Source organism: Neopelma chrysocephalum, unplaced genomic scaffold (assembly GCF_003984885.1).
Source record: "Neopelma chrysocephalum unplaced genomic scaffold, ASM398488v2 Primary Assembly neopelma1_85, whole genome shotgun sequence".
Taxonomy (NCBI): Eukaryota; Metazoa; Chordata; class Aves; order Passeriformes; family Pipridae; genus Neopelma; species Neopelma chrysocephalum.
This window is the reverse complement of record NW_020897747.1, coordinates 4,466,468-4,479,746: the sequence shown is the minus strand read 5'-3', so window position 1 is coordinate 4,479,746 and position 13,279 is coordinate 4,466,468. Positions and strand designations below refer to the sequence as shown.

Below are 13,279 nucleotides of genomic sequence, written 5' to 3'. Positions count from 1 at the left end.
AATGACAGCTTGTAGTAATGTGGGCAGTAACATGAAAAGCAATGTAATCTCCAATCTGTTGAATTTTTGAATGTAGCTTCTCTCATGTGCACTTCATTTGTTACTCACTGTTTTCTTTTCCATTGCTCTTAGATTTTTCTTGGCTTTTGTACAAATTGGTATAAGAACTACATTTTTTGAGTAATGGATGCAAACTAACAAGATTCCCTTGTCTAGGGGCTTCTGCTACAGTTATCAGTCCTTTTTTGTGACTGGGATTTGCACTGAATAGATTTACATAGAGACAAAACTGTTTCCTGTAAAATCCTGAAAAAGTTCAAAGGGATTGCAAAGTGTAGGAAAAAGCTATGTTAATTGGCAGCAGCTCAGTTCCTCCAGGGTAGGGAGAAAGAACTAACTAGTGGCAGTATTTTCCATTCACTAGAGAGCTGTGAATTTCCTCAGGTTGCTGGCAGCAGTTTAATCCTTCAGGGGCTAGGGAGTCAATGTTTATACCTGCAGCCAGGAAATCCAGCTGACTGTCACTCCTCTGTGCTTCTGCCAAGTTGAGGAGTTGCACAAAAATGTATTAGCTAGAAGATGGTTGCAGTTTGTAAAGTTTGAGGAATATTAGAATAAGAAGACTCGCGTCCGAATTTTGGGACAGTCTCATGCAGTTCCACTGTAGGAATTGCATATGGCTGAACAGTGGCTTCCCAAAGAGAGCAGCTTCTGGACCAATAGTGAATGCTGTTTATCTTCTCAGATGTGAGAGAATTTACTGTCAGCATATATTTGATGCTGGCCTATTTCTGTATGGAGGCAAATGGTGGAATTTGTACTTCCATATTCCCAGGCAATAGCGAATGGGAGAGTTCAGAACTGGACACTCTCTGGAAGAGGAGAAATGAATGTGAGGAAGTGCATCATAGCACTGGGAGTTACATGAATGCAAGAATGTGGTCAGAGTGAAGAAGCAAAGCAACACGAGAAAGGGGAAGGAACAGATAATAATAATAGGTAAAAGCAACAGCCCCAAACCCAAGGATCTTCAGTGGAAGATCAAGGAGAAAAGTGATGTGGAGGATGGAGCAAAGTACTGTAAGAAAACAACAACTATGTTTGAAAAAAAAAAAAAATCTCACTTATATAGCAAATAGTGTTGTTACAATGCCTTAAATGCCCTACATAGTTCCATTTTTAAATGCTAACATTTTTCTGAGTTTGTATGTGAGGATTTAAGGATCTTTTTGGGTATTATCCAGACAAATAGCAACTTGTTGGAAACTATATAACAAAATGATTCAGTTGTGAATTCAAAGAGGGAAGAGGAGGAAGGAAGGAAAATACTATTTTTACTTTATAAGCTGCAGGGCTCTTAGAGGTAGAAAGTTAAAATATTTACTGAAATATAAATGCTTTTGAGTGTTCTGCCTGAATATTGTCCTGAATGAGTTGTGAACTGACTGTAAGCAAAGTGTATTGAGTTTATGTAAGAGCCTTAGCATACCTTTAGAAAAAGCAGATCTAAGTACTTATAAAATGAATTAACATTTCTAGATGACTGGAAATGATACTGGCAATTTTGGGTTATGATCAGCTTACAGGTTTGCTGGTCAAAGTTCTTGGCTCTTCTAAAAGGCACACAGATGTAAGCTTGCAAAGTTAAGTGTTCTTTATAAATGGAGTTGGAATCTCAGCTGGATACCACTGTATTTGGCTTGGCCTTTCTTCTCAAGTGAAGTAGCATGTAAGCAGAGCAGAGCAGAGGACATTTCTCAATCATCTTGAAATGTATGTTCCCTTTTAAATCAATTTCAAAAATTATATACTTCAATATACTTTTTCATTAATTTCTGTATTTCAAACATAAAGTGAATGCAGAACTGGCACTGGTAGTTTTCTTTTATATTCATCATAATAAACATGAGTTTTGATCTTGTGGTTATTTTTATGCCTTATAGCATCTTGCAAATTTGCCCTCACCCAAGCAGTTATGGAAAACAGCAGCATAGCAACATGTTTAAAAGTTAGGAGAAATAAACCTGAGGTATGTGGACTGCCCGCTCTTTATTTGCAGGATGGACAACATTAAGGTTTATTTGTGATGTTTAATATCTAATTGGTGAGTTTATTTTATCTTAAGCAGTATGTGTAATATTGACAAAATGCTATTACTTTACTATCATTTATTATGTGCTGTGGCATCTTTATGAATTTATAGGGATTTTTTTCTATACAATTTACTATGCCGAAGTATATTCTGAAAAATAGAGGTTTAAGCTGGGTTGATCTGTACTTAGAAAAGTTACTCCAAACATGAGTTTTTTATCTGTAACTTTTTAATCAAATAGGAACAAGTTGCTACCAGTGCTCTGCAATCCTGGGATGTGTGTGAAGCCAATGACATCTACACTGTGCATTGTATTGCACCCGAGTAGTTGTAACCCACTAATTGCAATAAATCCTATCCGAGGAGAAAAAGCCACATTGCTCTATCTTGACCATCCCTCTTGAAGAGGAACAGTGATAATGAAAAAAAGAATAGCTCGATTTTGTCTTTAAAAGTACTCCAAAAACACAGCACTGTGAATACCCATGGGGAAAATCCACAGAGCGAGAATTGCACCTCAACTTCAAGCAGCAGTGGTTCCTGCTCTGCCCCAGTGCTCTGCAGTCTTCTGTGGGGAGCAGATGCCTGGGGAGAAATACAAGAATAGGGCGAGCATAAAGTCACACTTCTTTGCAGAATGTCTGTGTACATCTCAAAAGGCCAAGTTTCAGGCTTGAGTAAAACGGATAAACTCTATGCTCTTATTTTTTAACTTGCAGATGTAAATCTTGGTTTTATTATCTCATTTTCAATAACATATACCAGCACCTCATTTTTGTAGAGGGGTTTTGGTCCCATTAGGTCAGGAAAGCTGCATTCCCAGACTGCAGGGATCTGGGGCTCCTGCCCAGCCGGGCTCGCCGGGCTGCAGAGCCCGTGGTACGTGGTAATGGCTCTATCTGGTGGCCCCAAGCGGAGTTGCAGAACACATGCTTGTGCTTTCCGGGTTGATTCAGGTCTTAGCACCACGTGCTAAAGAGTTCCTGAAACTTGAAACAGTCTCACTATAAGCAGGTCTTTTTCCTCCATCTACTAATGCACTATTAAGTGGTCTAAGCTTGTAATTATTTTTTTCCAACTATTTCAGATGTACAATGTTCATGGTGCCTGCCTGCATGAAGTTTTGAATGAAAAAAAAGTCTTTTAAGTACCTGGACTAGAGGTGTGATTTATTCTTTCAAATGAAGCATTTTTTGTTAATTGTTACCTGAAAGCAGCCAGTGATCTTTAAACAGTGGGGATATGCACTGGTAAAAGGCTTCCATATCTTATAAACATAACTTTGACATAAATCTATCCCAGTCCATGTAAAAATGGGATTATATAAATTTAGCAAATGTGTGGTTGTCTGCTAGCATTTGTATCCATTCCAAGTGTTCCATGTACAGACTCAGTATCAAGGCACATAAAATAGAAAGAAGCAAAGGCAGACGTTCTCCTGAAAAACTTACAGCTGAAATGTAAGGCATTCAAATAGATGAGGAAATATAAAAATCCAGTAAGACCACATTATACAGAAATATTCCTATTACAAAAATGAATACTACGTAATCAGTGTTGAAAATGAGATGAGTATATTCAACACAAAGAAATACCCTTCAAATAAAGGAAGCAGCATAAGAACTGTTCCTGTTCCTTCAGCAGCACAGAAGTAAATTTTGCAGGTAGCATTTTTTATCAGTCCAAGGGACAGTGCTCATTCCTTTTAAATTCTCAGAATTGGTACTGGTCTTGGTTATTCTGACTTTCAGAATAACCTTTAAAAGCAAAAAAAAAAAAAGAGGGGGAGAAGTTAAATAGATATATTGTATAAAACTTGACTAAACATTTAAACATTTTGGCATTTAACAATAGCTTCAGTTCAGTCAATTATGAAGATATATATTCACATTTCATACCTCCTGCAGGTTCTGTTTAAGATCATTGTTAAAATGTCAACTGCTGTTAAGCTTTAAAAACATTTAAGGAGATAAGCCATGGAATTTCATTTGATAAAGTTAACTACCTTCTATGACACTCAAGTACCACCTGAGTCCAGAAGCTCACCTGGACAACTGCTACAGCTGTGTCTTTTATGTTCTGGCTGCTAGTAGCAAATACTGCTGCTTTTATTTCAGGTTCAGTCACCTATCCAGACAAATACTGTGAGCATAATGAACAATATTTGTCAAAGGACAAGTTAGTGGCCTGTATCTTTATGGCCAGAGTCTTCCCTAGCTCTCTGCTTTAAACTAAAACCTAGAGGCTCGGCTGTGGCTGCTGGATTATTTTGGTTTATAAAGCAAAACTTTTTTGCTTTGTAGTTAAAAATCATAAACCATGTGTGGGACTGGTGTCTGTGCATCTTCATGGTTGTACCCCAACAATGTTATTAAAAACAGGGAACTCACCATGTGAACACATGATGTATGCACAAGCACCCTGCCTGGGCAGGTTCACGTGCCTGTAGTGACACTTGATCTTGTTCACAAATTTGAAACTCTGAAACCAGATCTGTTTTCACTATATGAGTAGTACAGATCTTTGGAGCAGGGCTGTGGAGGATTTGTTTTAAGGCACACAAGATTGAACCGATTAAGTTTCAGAAGAAAGGAGTTGAATTATCTGACCATGTACTTTGACAACCTAATTTTGAAAAAGCATGTTGTGAACAAAAGGTCCTTCACTGCTGTTTTTATAGATAGCATCACCTTCTTGAGATAAGTAATCAGTCCTCTACACTGTACACAAACTGCTACTTACAGAGGCACTGCGTTTTTTTCCTCTGTTCCTTTTTCTAAGAACTTCTGATGTGATATATGTCTGCCTGGCTGCAGTTGAGCATTAGACTAACTTCTTTTCTATAGAGGCAAATTGCACATTGTCTTTACTTGTTTTCACTTGTGTCCCTGCCTTGGTGGGTTTGTGGGGGAAGAAGGTGGAGGCATTTGACATTTTGCAATTACTTTATTTGTAATACTGCTTTTTTAAATGGGGGAAAAAGTGATACAGGGAAGAATATTATCTTTTTCTTCTTTTTGTTTTAGTAACATTCAAGGCCTAAACTGCATTTTTTTTATAGTTTTGTATGTAAGTATGGAGAAGGAAGGAAATTTATTTCATAATGGAATTTACTAGTGATGAGATGCTTTTCCTTAGAGGAAAGTGTGAAAGATGGGAATTAACATGCTTTATTTATAATTAACCTAAAGGGTTATGATCATCTTAACTGAGATTCCTGAGACCAGACTAGTGAAGCACATCTTACCTCCTGAGTTTTGTAATTATGTAGATATTGCTTACAAAGAATCCTCCCATGTTTGACCAATAAGTATGTTATGCATCTCATAACACAATATGTGAAGAGATAATATGCTGGGTAAGAGCAACCAAGCAGCAAATTTTTAATGTCAATAAAACTAACTCCATAACTAGATTCTTCTCTCAACCAGCTCCACCTTGATACTCAGAGCAATTCTGTGTCTGTCTCCAGAGATCTGGCTCATCTGTTAACACGGGGGGCTAAGACTGGTGAGTTTTGTGGTATGCTCTTTGTTGGTCCTTCAGCAAGTTGTGGTGGAGCTGATGCACATGATTTTAAGAAAAACCAGTTTGTGGAGCTCTAGACTTGGCTGAGTGATTAAAAATAAAGGCGTTTGCAGGAAGTGATTTGGCGAGTCTGATAACTCTTGTGTCTGGCTGGGGGCTATGAGTGAAAGGCATATTGGCTCATACAGGGCACTGTAAGCATTCATGCCTCTTTCCTTTCTCCCTGCGTACACACAATGTTTCTATACTCATGTAAGCTGAAAAGTGGTCTGTAGCAGAATGAAATCCTTCTGTAAAATATGTTTTAAGGCAACTAATAGAAATTCAGCATGACATCACCTCTGCTTTTTTCACTTAACATCCTGGCAGTTTGTAGACATGTCGATGCCAGCCCTCATCAGCCTTTCCCAGGTAGACTACTATAATTTCTATATTTACCCTGTAGTTTATTCTTATGTTAAAACTTCTACTTCTCAAAGTAGTAGAATTAAGTATGTTTGCTCTTGTTTCTAGCAGAGAGTGGAAGAAGCCATGCCCACTCAAAATTGGTTCTAGTCAGCTGCTGAGTAAATTGTCTTCATAAACAGAAGGTAAATGCTGTTTTGGTGGGGGGCAGAAGCAGGAAGGGTTTATTGTTTTCCACTTTCTCAGTGATTTCTTATTTTAGTCTAGTGATAACTCCCCTACCTACCACGCAAGAAAAAAGCAACTATCACTGTCCTGCCTTTGATAGCAGCAGTAATAAAAGGTTCTGTAGCTTGAACATTGGTGTGGGGTGCAGTGATGAATGAAGCACAGCAGACTGTATCTCACTCTCTCTTCATTGTATTGCTCACCTGTACTCCTTTAAGTAGAGATTTGATTTGGTTTCTATCATGAGTTAGAAACTTAAAGGTTACAAGAAAAAACATCAGACAAGCTGAGCAAAATCCCACACCTTTTGAATGTGTTTGCTTTTCAAACTAGAACTGCACTCTAAAGATCCTTAACATGTTATTAATTTTTTTTTTCATTTTCCCCAGCGAGAGCAAAGCTAATTTGCATATCACTGCAAAGTAGGGAGAGACGTGTGCTACTGATAGAGCATAAAAAATTGAGAGAAGGTTGGGTTTGACTCGGGAGGGATGAATTCCAGCCTTTTCCAGGTGTCCCGGTGTGTTTGTCCAGGGAGTGACACTGGGTGGCGCTGTTTGTTTGCAAAGCAAGTGCCGTCGGTTCTCCCCCCCCCGCCTTTTTTCCCCACAGTTTCTTTTTTTTCTTTTTTTTTGCTTTGGTAGTAACTGAAATTACTGTTTCATGAATAAAATATTTCTGGTGGGATTTGCATTTCTATATTGGCTGAAGATACTGTGTTGAATGTTTTATTAACCAGCCCAGTGCAACTGTCAGCCTATTAAAGAGATCCAATGGACCCTGTTTAGCTAAATAAACTAAATAAATCCAATTCGTCAAATTGTGTTCCTGGCTGTTTATTTTCCATTCTTTTGATGTACAGTTTATTTTAAGTTAAAGCCACATAGTTTTAAAAATTAATGTGAAAATGGAATTTAGTGTTTGAAACATGAGAAGACTAATTGCCATGGTCAAAACTAGCTTCCCTTTATGGTGAAGTTGCCATCTGGTAAATGGTGAACTTTTTATTTGTGACTGATTAACTGTCCTATGTCAAAAATTAGTTTGGCAAACGAGTGGTTAACGCCTCTTTTTTTTTTTGCCTGCTTGCTTTTGTTGCTTTCATGAAGAGAAACTTGAAATATAAGCACTGCTGTTAAAAGTAACTGTTTCTACTCAACTTAAAGAGGTCTGTGCTTTATCGTGATATTTTCTCAATCAGAATTCAAGGGGAAAATTTTATATGATCCTTACATATTAAATGCTTACTGAAATACTGATGGCATCATAGGCTAATATTAGAGTGTAAAAAAATCTCTTTACATAACTGGATATATTGTATGTCTAGTTGTCAAACAGTTGTCAAACATTACAAATAATAGCATTCGTTATAGTCTGCTAGTACAAATAATATTTTAGTTACCTTTTTTTTGCTGAAAACCTTTGCCATAAAATAGCACGAGACAGACTATAAATTTATGATAATGTTATTGGCATAGTAAAAAAATTTCTATGCCAGTTGAAAATTCTTGTAAGTACAAATATATTCTAGATTTGTTAATAGAGAAATAAAGAAACAGTGATGGATGTGTTTGCTCTTTCTGATGCTTTCCATAGCACTACTTTAGTGATGTTATGTGTTAACTTTTGTGTGTTCTACAGGAAATCAGAATTTCCAGGTATCATGTTTTGCATAGTTTTATTTTTATGATTTTTTGTTTCCAATAGTGGAAATTTTGTGCAATAGAGATACAGTTCTACTACATTCCATTTCTGGCTTTTTTTTTCAAGAAACTGACTACAATACATTAAGAAGTCTTTGTGAAAAGCTAATGTGTTAGTATGAATTTAATAATGCCAGGTACTCTTTATAAAAATAATTTAATCAATTAATTTTACCTTCTTTCTTACAAATGTTTGTTGAATTTAACGGAAATTGTAAATTTTTCTTGCCACCTCTCCCCCAGACTCTAACCCAAGAACAGAGTAGATATTTAGGCAGATGTCTTCAGTGTTGGATAGAGTGCTGTTCCCTAGGTAGACTTTAATTTGTCCTGAAAAATATTAAATATGTCTAATATTTTCTAGCTGCAAGCGTTTAAAAATGGTATTTAAAAACTAAACCATACAATGTTATCCTGTTTTCTCAGATAAAACCTTCCCATTTTGTGCTCTAAATTGGTTCTTTTTAACATACCAGTAATATACACAGAAGGAACTTTATGGTTCAGTAAAACTGTCTAGCACAGGGAAAAAGGAGATGGGCTTTTGTAGCAGTGGACATGTTGTCTTGTTTCTGGCTTAAGACTTAGTGAGGAAGGAGTATAAAGTAAAAAAAATGCAGCTGAAAGGGTATTAGAGTGATTTTCCCTCTTCCTAGTAATGTTTTTTACTATGTGAAGCATATGGAAAAAGTGTGAATATCTCTTTTTTTTTTTGGTAACTTTTTATTTGTATTCTGCAATAATTTAATAGTCCATCCCAAGTACAGTCAGATTCCCTTAAAGCTGCTGTAGAAACCACAACAAAAAGTGGTTCTTGGCCACAAAATCAAATTAAACTTGCTGTTCTTACTCAGTTAGGGAGGAAATCCCTGTAAAGGCTAGAGGATCTGAACTTGTACATTTGACAATTTAATGCTTGTATACATTTATAATAAGTGGATCAAATACAGCACCTCCCTTACTTTTCATTTGCTTTTTATAAACTGCCTTTAGGGTGTCAGTGCTAGGAAAATAGGCCTTTTCCAATATTTAGTGAATCCTACAGAGATTTTACTCCTAAAAGAGGTGATCAATGAAAATTAGAGTAGAAATATAAAGAACAGATAGTAAAAAGGAATATAGCAGGTGGCCTCTGGGATCAGCAGTAGAACAGAATAATTTTTCCTGCTTTAGTAACATTTCTGATGTGTGTAATGAAAAAAAGGTTTTGCTGACTAAATATTTGGTGCCTGGCATGTAAAGAGAAAGAAATTGGGGAGTGTGTGTGGGCTCTGCATGTTTCCCATTGAGTGGCATTTGTCCTTGCTTTCTGAATCCCCACAAGTTTCCAACATGTCTTTATTTTAGTTTTTTTTTTTTTTTTATTTTCTGAGAACTTAAGACTAGAATGAATAAGGGTAGTGTTTGCCAACTTACCCTCCCGGTCAGCGTGGAAATCACTGAATTGCAATTGCAGGCTTTGTACCTGTTCACTAAAGACTCAAATGAGAATTCTGCAAGTTAAAGAAAAGGCTTGTATTGTGTCTGGTGGGTCTTGGCTTGGGCCTTAGTTAGAAAATGCTCCTGCATTATGAAGTTAACACCTTCCTTTTCACTGATTCATGAGTAGAAGATTTGAGCCATTATTAAATCGAGCTGTAACCTTTGCTAGGGTGTATCACCAACCAGGAAAAAAGTGGTATTTAATATTTGATTTAAGAGAGAATAATTGCGTTAGTATCAAAGCAAATACTCTTATTTCAAAATCTGAGCAGTAACTTTCCATAACGATGGGTGGTATTTTGGGATGTGTAACTGCAGATATTTTGTCACGGGGATTCCTATTTGTGGAGTGCCTTGCACAAAGGGGTTTCTCACACATGACTACAGCTCTTTGGCACTGTAATAATGAGTATTAACTAAATAGAACTTTGCAAATAACTAAGTTGCTATGTTAATGTGTTTCTTGTGATTATTTTTATTTGTTTAGGAAATGCAAGTTAGTTTCAATGTTATGGATTGTTCCCTTAGTAGTTTCTTTGAAACTTTGGATTTTCATATTATAATATGTGTCTGTTATAATTTTTAGCATCTTTAAAAAAGAAGAAGTGTTTATCTAGGATTAATGTGGTTGGGAGTAAAACTAATAATGCTAAAACAGGGTCTTAACGGTAGTGCTAGGATTTTTTTTTATCAAAAGAATATATTTGATTTGTAATGACTGGTTTGTATTGTTCATAATTCAATGTTATTAATAACCCAAGTGACCATGGGATTCTCTCTTCTTTCCAACCAGTCTTCAGGAGAAATCAGACTCTGGTTCAGTTGTGTAAGCTTCCCACAAAGTTAGTTCAGTCAACTAAATCAAGGTAAAAAGTTCCAGAAAGGTCAGGATTAAGTTAGGGGTTGCTAACCTGAATTGCTTTCCCAGCCTTTTTAAGCCCTTAGTGCTCCTTTTGTCTTTTTCTTACCTTCTGTCATGTTGTCCTCCTGTTAGATCTTTATTTCAGTTGAAGGCACCTGGGCTGCATCTTTCTCCTGACCCATTCTTGGAGTCACTTTCAAACGAGTTATTAAGGTCCCCTTTTTCCATTCATGAGCTACATGTGTAGCATTCAGCAATGCAGATCGGTGTCTCAGCACTTGTGCCCTGTAGAGTTCTTGGTTTAAAATGCATGCATTTTAGAATGAGCATAAGGAAAAATTGCTCCTCTCCATCCTCGTTTTCCCTTTGCTTTTTCTGCTTCTCTTTCTGGGGCAAATGTTAAAAGTTTTTACTTTTAATTTGTACCTAAAAAGTACTCTGTTGCTAAGGTCAGAACTGCTGAGTTCCCTTCTCTTATAATACAGGACCAGTTTGCAAGCCATTTGTATGTTTTAAAAATTGTCTTAACTGAAGTTTCATGTACAGTGGTAGTGTTTGGTTTGATAGTATTGTGATTTTTGAAGTGAATCCCCAAATTTTCCTCACTTACTGCACGTGAGGCTGAATAGAATTACTTTTTGAGGAAAGTGAACTGGAAACTCCGTTTTAGGCATGCACCAGACAGACATGAGGGTCTGGATGAAAGGCTGGTGGTTCAGATAGCTTTGAACATGTTGAAGTGAGGATGTTTGGTCTAAGAACTGGGCCAAATCTATTCTGCAATAAAAACTGTAATCATGTACACTGCAGAAACAATAGTGGAAGAACTCCAAGATGCTACCTGTCCCGATGTAATTAAATGTATCCTTCTGGAGCAAGACTACATTTTGAAGTGTTTTCTTCCTTTGTGGAAAATCTGGGCCTTGTGGAAATTTCCATTCCCCTTCTGGTACCCTGTTCCAGACAAAGGAAACCAGGATACGTGTTTCTGTGGCCTGAAATATAGAATCACAGAATGGTTAGGTTTGGAAGGGACCTTCAAGGTCATCCAGTTCCAACATCCGTTGCTGTGGGCAGGGACAACTTACACTAGACCAGGTTGCTCAAATACCCACATTCTTGATGTCCACAGTATCAAATCCTAGTATAAGACTGGTTGTATAATAGTAACATCTCTGTATCTAGTGCTGAGGTGTAGAGTGGGACTTGCTGACGAAAAGCGTCTTCAGGAAGAAGAGCTGTCAGTGAACACCCAAACTCTGCTGTGCCTCTGGCTGTCATTTGGCCTGAGTTTGGCTTGGGCAGGAGTGTTTGAACTAATCTACAATGGAGTTTGTCCTTGCATTCAGATAAATATGGGTTGTTTTTTTTCCCATATAGAGCAAGCTGTTGCAATCTGGCCAGTGACTCACTGGTGAAATGTTTGGCTGTGTACTGGTAGGGGGGATGAAATTCTTGGAATGAGGCTGTGCTGCCCTCTGTTACACTTTTGGGGGAAGTATCTATAAAGAAGTCAGAATAGGTTGTTCTCCTGACATTATAAACAAAGAAGGTGGACCTTTGATAGTAGCAATCTTCTTGAGGGAATTGAATCAAGCACCTCCTGTGGAAAGTGGAAACAAATGTATTGCTTTGCTCAACTTCAGAGTTGTATTCAAAGCTTCTTATGCCTTATATTGTAACTTTTATGAGGCTTAGTATGTTTTAGAAAAAGAAATCGTTGCATATTTTTAAGTATAGGTGAACAAATTTATGTGTTTGTATTTGTTTGGATGTTTTTTAACATTAATAAAGTCTTTTCCCCTGCCCCAAAAATTCAAAGTAGAATTCAAATTCTCCAGGATATATGGTCTGCCTGTAAGCTTCACTGTTGGACACATCACTTCAAAAATAGCCATATGAATAAAAATATGTGATGCACTTATTGACAGAGAAAAGCCAATAAATCCAATTTGATTCAGGAAGCTGAGAAATGTTTTAATAACTTTCTGACATTTTCCTGTAGTTCTTATTTACCTTATCAATAGTTATGGTGACATATGATTGTCAACTTTTTATATTAAACCAAACTAATAAATTAAACATGTTGTGTTTATACCTGATGAAAGCTGACGTTTTGGAAAGGTGTTAAAATATACTGACAGGTCTTGTTCATAAACTCCTTTGGTATAAATATGTAGATGACATCTTTAGATATTGTTTGTACATAGGCTGATAGGCAGGAAACGTTGACAACGTAACAAATGCAAATGTCAACCCCACAATTTAACCTTTCTGTGTAGGAAAAGATGTTAGTTTTAAGTTACATGTATCTTTTAACTTTATTTTCAAAGTTTTTTTTGAGCCTGTTATCATTGCTGTTTCATGTGCCACTGAAAGTAACACTGCAATAAGAAAGATTTGCACTTAAGAGCTTTTCTCTGTGGTGTTCCTACTTAAATGACTATAGCTGAGAGGGTGGGTTTTTTTCTAATTCTTTTTATTTTTCGTGTTTGCCTAGTACCATCTGAATCTCCCTGCAATATCATCTGTTCATTCCTAACTTGCCAGTGATTCAGAGCTTGTGTGGCTCAAGGGCAGTAAACCAGTAAAACTAATCTAAGATATTAGAGCAGTTTATTGTAACAACAGACACATGTCCTTGGCTTTAACCTGGATCAGGGTTACTTCATATGTAGGATGTTTCTGATTTGACCTCAGTCTTCTCCGTGGTGATATAAATCCACTGTGTGTTCTCTACTTGGCTTTTTTTCTGCAATCTCCACAGGCTGTGGTTAATACCCCATCGTGCAAAAGTTATGGCCAGTTTTGGGTGTCCAGGGCCCTCAGAGCACCAACAGCCCTCGATGACCCTGAGCAGCCTCCCCAACCCACCCATGGCCCAGGGCTCCATTTCAGGGCTGTTTTTTCCTGCTCTGGGGATTCTGTGGGATGCTTCTCTCCAGCTCCCCAGGTCCCTGCCTGGCTGTAGTCCCTGCT

The 13,279-nt window shown here is 37.2% G+C and overlaps 1 protein-coding gene across 5 annotated transcripts in view; it reads left to right on the top strand.

The window, feature by feature from the left end:
• Positions 1 to 13,279, top strand: part of VTI1A (vesicle transport through interaction with t-SNAREs 1A) — a 273,725-nt gene that overhangs the window by 12,591 nt on the left and 247,855 nt on the right. The window lies entirely within an intron of this gene.